This window comes from Melozone crissalis, unplaced genomic scaffold (assembly GCF_028551555.1).
Source record: "Melozone crissalis strain CALT ecotype California unplaced genomic scaffold, PUWL_Pcris_2 ptg000044l_1, whole genome shotgun sequence".
Taxonomy (NCBI): domain Eukaryota; kingdom Metazoa; phylum Chordata; class Aves; order Passeriformes; family Passerellidae; genus Melozone; species Melozone crissalis.
The window spans coordinates 2,612,537-2,618,310 of NW_026535822.1; the positions used below are offsets into that span (position 1 = coordinate 2,612,537).

At 45.4% G+C, this 5,774-nt stretch overlaps 1 pseudogene; it reads right to left on the reverse strand.

Annotated features, from left to right (window-relative positions):
• Positions 1-1,580: 1,580 nt before the first annotated feature.
• Positions 1,581-2,582, reverse strand: LOC128942836 (neuropeptides B/W receptor type 2-like; annotated as a pseudogene).
• Positions 2,583-5,774: the final 3,192 nt, after the last annotated feature.

The following is a 5,774-nucleotide window of genomic DNA, read 5'->3' on the forward strand; positions in this document are numbered from 1 at the left end:
ACATAATTTGAGTCAGTTTTCTCACACAGAGAGGTTTTTCCACCCAGGAAACCCATTGCCAGCAGGTGGCAACCACGCCAAAGCAAAATTCCTGGAGAAGGTTTGCCTGGAAGAATGTGTTCTCCTTCATTGTTCTACCACAGCTAGCACCTTTAATATGGAGAAGGCTACAGAGTGATCTTGTATCCACACATCTGTTTTTAGTTTTCCATCAATTAAATTGGAATCCTGAGGTATTGAGGGTTGTCAGTTTGGGTGTTGGGGTGCTCAGGGCACTGAATTTCCTCGAGCAGTCTCACCTGGGGTCTCCACCCACACCCACCCATGGCTCTGGGAGCCCATTTAAGCTGAGAACTACAGCCTCCTTTCCTTTTATGTTCCGTGTACTGCCTTTTCCTGGGAGAATTTGGACAGGTAAGAGCCAAGCTTGGTGCCTGGGGTTGGGGGAAAGCTTAAAAGAAATATTTTAGCTATGACAGCCTTCCTAACAGCAGTAAGATACAAACTTCACTACTAGCAGGGCTAAAGGGTGTGAGAATGAGTTTTCCAAGCTTTCTATATGGAGTTTCTGGTCTCCAGACTCTTCCAGTCAAGTCCTTTTGTTCCAATACTTTTGTTCAAGTATTCTGACTATTTATCTGAGAAAGAAGAAACTTTATATCTGCAGTGCTCACTACAGTCTTACTTATGGCTTACAAACCACCTTAATTTTGTTACAAACCTGCTGTGTTTATTTTATAATAGGCAAAATGCAATATATATAGCAAAGATATGGCACAAGTAGCATAAATTTTCTCTTGTGAAAGAAGGACCAGTCTCTTTATTCCCCCATGAGGTTTATTTCATTACTCACTCTTAAATAAATATGTATTTGACACTTTACAGGAACAACTAGTTCAAAATGATTTCTAACACAAGTTCTCACAGTTGTTATAGTATTTGTATGGTGTGCTGTTTGGCACCATTTTTGAGACTCAAATCTTCCTTTTGGTCCAAATTTAATAAGTCAGAAAAGAGGAAATTTGTGGTGGGGTGGAAGATGGACAATCCTTCAAAATCAAAAGAAAGCCATAACACACAGGAACATACACGAACATTGAAAATAATTTCTTTTCTCTTCTAAATACTCATCCTCTCTTTTACAGATGTTTCATTGAAAGTGCTCATTAGCTCTGCTCCATTAAACAATCCTCCCTAATAACTCAGTGATAAAGAACTGCGCTTTGCACTCCTCTGGAAATTGGTCTCCAGCCCGTCCGTGCTGTACAGCAGATGGCAATAAAAGACCACTCTGTGGCAGAAGCACACCCCTGAAAAGGAAATGTTCTGTCCTTAGTAATTCAGAGGGTGAAATTAAAATCAGGATCTAGAAATGCAAGTTGGTGGGAGCAAAGAGGGGAAATACAAGAGTTGCAAGTGGGCAGGACAAACCCTGTTGCTGATGAGGGTTACAAACAGACCACACATTACATATAAACCCAAGAAAGGATGTTGTGCATTCATTGGCCACTCCTCCAGTCTGAAAAGTTTCTCCTGAAAAACCCTGGAAGGGCAGGGACCTGCCAGGCCCAATCCCCTGTTCAAGAAGTTCTGCATTCCAGCAGCTTCCGGAAGCTTTTCCGAAAACTGTCATCCAGGAAAGCGTACAAGAAAGGATTCAAGCATGAATTGGCATAGCTTAGGCTGGTGATGAAGTAGGATATCCCAATGACCATGGAGGTCTGGGGTAAGTCAGTGGTCAAAGCCACGATGGTAGCCAGGTTGAAAGAGGTCCAACAGAAGAGGAACACAGCCAGGACTATGAAGACCATGATGGTGACTTTCTTCTTGGCTTTGTCCAGGGCTCTGGCATTGGAGTTCAGGTGCATGCTCCTCAGCTTGTAGAGCATCATGGTGTAGAGGATGCAGATGGTGGATACTGGAATGGCAAAGCCAAGGATGAGGGTGTAGATCCTGCTGGCTTTGAACCAAAATCTCTCAGGCTTGGGGAAATTGAGACCACAACTCTCATCTCCAGGTCGTCAGTGTAGACATTGGCAAGGATGATGAAAGGGAGGACTATGATGGTGACCAGGATCCAGATGCACAGGCTGACAATCCTGGCTGCTCGGTACGTGCGGTGGGGCATCCTCTTGGACCTGACCGTAGCCAGCACCACCAGGTACCTGTCTATGCTCATCACTGTCAGGAAATAAATGCTGGAGAAGAGAGAAGATATTGTAGTGATCTATGGACAAGATGACCTTGCAGAGGATTTCTCCAAAGGGCCAGTAGCGGAGGAGGTGCTCTGCAATATTGATGGGCAAGACAAGGGTGAACAAGTCATCAGCGATAGCGAGGTTCAGGATGAACATGTTGGTCACAGTCTTCATCTTGGGGGCCTTGAGGATCACATAGATGACAGCAGTGTTGCCTGTGAGCCCCACAGCACAGATCACAGAGTAGATCACGGGCAGGACAATGTAGAAATCAGCTGCCTGCTCTTGGAGGGTGAAGTTGAACCTCATGCTGTTTTCCAGGTAGCAGCTGTTGCCTGCGTTGCTGCAGGAGCTGTTCAGATCATCCCAAAAGATGTTTCCCATGCCTATTGACCACAGACCGCCTCCAGATACCACTGAAAGCCTCACTAGCCCAGAAGTGAGAGGTTTTTTGTTTGGTTGGGATATTTTCCCCCTCCTGTGAGAAGCAGCTGTTACCTCATTTAGATGCAGCTTATTTTCAAAGGTGAGTTGTGAGGCTTCTTGGACCACCTAACTTACCTCTCCCCCCCGTTGGAGAAGTTAGATTTTGAAGTGGTGATGGGAGAAGAAAATGTTTGGAAGACATAAGGCTCCATGAACCAAGAAAACAAGAGAATAATGTCTTTCTAAAGAAGTCAAGGAACTCTTCTTTCTGAGAGCATTCCGGTGAGCTTTGGCTTTTCTTTGCTGGGGGAGTTGAGCGGCTCTCATTCAGCTGTCTAAAGTGACAGTTCTTTTGGGGCTGGCAGGAACAAGGAGGCAGAAGGGGGAATTTCATGCCTGGCTGGCTGTTCACAGCCCTTGGAGGACTGGAGGGATGGCTGCAGTTTCTCTGGCACAGCTCTTGCTTTCCGTGCTGGAGCAGAAGCGTTCCAGTGGTTAATTAGCGCCTGCCTTTGTGTGGATTTCAGGCTCCTTATGGACAGCGATTTCACAAACAATGAAGAAGTTTCTGACACTACTACTCCCCACTCCCAGGGTCCCCTAGCAAAAGAAGGAGGGGGAAAAATAGTTCAGGGAGTATTTCTGAAATTAACATTTAAAGGGGATTTCCCTGCAATCAAAGTACACCTTTAAGCAAGGGTGAGTTATGAACTTACTCACTCTGAAAACCATCCCCAGTACCAACAACTGGCAGCCCCCCAAATTTGGCACAGATAGACAAAGCTGTACATCTCAGAAGTTCAGGATTAATCGGGGAAGAGAGAGAAAAGTACCCTGAAAGAGACACAGCAGGAATCATCTCACCTGTAGCAGTCACCACATCCATCACTATTGCCTGACCCATACTTCCAAGAATTCCTCCACAGGGAATGAACAAAAAACCGACCCCTACCCCCCTCCACCGTGAAGATCAAAGGCTTGGCAACCGGTCCCAGGCTCTGCAGAGAGAAGTGCCTCACTTCTCCTGCCTTTTGTTGTCGCACAGCAATAAAGTGAGCTGGACTGCCGGCGCTGGGGATGGGGAGTGAAGTGTCCCTTACCTGGGAAGCGGCTCCTCTGCCTCCTCCAGCACCTGCTGCTCTCACTGGTGAGCCTCTTCCCTCTGATCCGAGCTGGAGGAGGGTCTCTGGGCTGCTGACGTATGGGGATTTGCAATCAGATCAACACGATGCTTCTGTGTGTGCGTGTTGTGTGTCTGACCAATTAGCACTTGCTCGGATCGGGGAAGGGGGGAAACAAGGGTTTTCTCTCTGCAGGGTTATTGAAAGAGTAAATACGGTGAATGTTTCCTTCAGGAATGAGGGAGATGTGGAGGGACACAGGCAGCACTCAGGACTGGCTAAGTGAGGGATGAAAGGATGGGAAGCAGGGGGTTAAACTGCTTCAATAGGGAACAGTGGCTGGTTTTAACAAAGGGAGCAGGAGGAGGGTGAGCTACATTACAACGCGCAAAATAAACAAATAAACAGATGTACCTTGCCAGATCTGTGCTGTTTTCGGCTGCTCTGGGGGAGTTTGGCTGAGTTCCTCCAGCTGGGTCTCTGATCCGGCTTTGGAAATCCAGTGAAATCCTTCAGATGTGCATCAGGAGGTGCAGGAGTCCCGTGAAGCTTCTTGGAAATGCACCCCAGGTTATAGAGCAACAATGTAAGATCACTTTACCAGCATGTCCCTAAAGAAAAAAAAAAGAAAAAGGAAATCAAGAGTCTTTTGATTCTCTTTTAGTCTTTTAAGTATTGCCTGACCTTTGTTTCGAGACAAAGCAAGGGAAAACAGGAATCCATCACTGCCATGCCTGGCTGAGTGCATTAAACCAGGAGGGCCAGCTCATAGATCTGAGCCAGTAGCCAAGAAGTGTGTCTGACTTTGCTCCTCTTTTTGGATGTTTTATATTCTTCTGGCAAGATTATTGTGCACCAGTAGCTGGGTGGGAGTAAAACATTTCATTGCACTTCTTAAAGACATGGCTATAACCGACTTCAGCAGATGGGATTTTTTTTTTTTAATGTACAACTCTTCAAGATATTTCCTTGACCAAAATCTAAGCAGACATTGGGCTTAAGGAAAATGAAACAGGAATTATATTGTCCAATTATATTGCATAGGAATTATATGGATGATACTTCTTCAGATGAAACACCCCTGGAGCTTTCTTCTTGCCTGTTTTGGGAAAGCTGGTGTGGTTTATAAGGAGTTGTAAATGAAGCAAGGCTTTGGTAGGTCTGCAGGGGGAATGCAGTTTCCAGGAATTGCTGTTGTCTTTTTTCAGAGAATAGCATACAGAAGGCAGAAAAATTCAGGAGAATGTGATGTTACATTTGCTGATCTGTAACTATTCCCTGGGACAAAAGGGTTTTAAAGTATTTTTCATCTACAATCCTTTGAGGCTTTCTGTTTTTCAGCATAAAGTATATCTCTGGTCTCTGGGATAGTTTAAAAGCTGTTCTTTTTTTCCCAGTCTATATTATCTTGGAATTAGCTGCCATGGCCAGGGGTTGTGTGCCTGGGTGCTGTGTGTTTCAGGAGCTGTGGTGCTGATGATGGTTCCTTGTGCTTTTACCCTTGCCTTGTGCCTTACTCCTCATTATCCATAGTGAACATGCTCTCCGTGCCTTGGTTAGGATGTGCTTGATTAAAATAACCTGCCAGAGATGAGATGGAGACTAATTAAAGCTCATTGCCTGGTGTGGGTACAGGGGCTTTTGCTTATATGCCCCAAACAAATTACTGGCACCTCCTTTCAGAACTCCTTGCCTGGTTCTCCAATAAAACTTGTTTGCTTTGGGGAGGACAATTGCCAACAGATCTAAATTCATGTAGGGGATTGCTTTGCAGTAGGAACTGTTCTATCAACAGAGAAAATATTTCTTCTGTGCATCTCTGGGCTCGACCAGGGCCAGGGGCTGTGCACAGGGGAAACAGATCTATTTATATTGGTGTGATGAGGAGTGCTTGGAGAGAATGTTTTACTCTTCTTGTCTTCTCTGGCTGGGCATTCCTTGATTATAAATATTACAGCGGCATAAAGCCCTGGAAATCACTGGTTTGGAAATGCTGCTACAAAGGGCACGAGCTGCCTGGACCTATTTT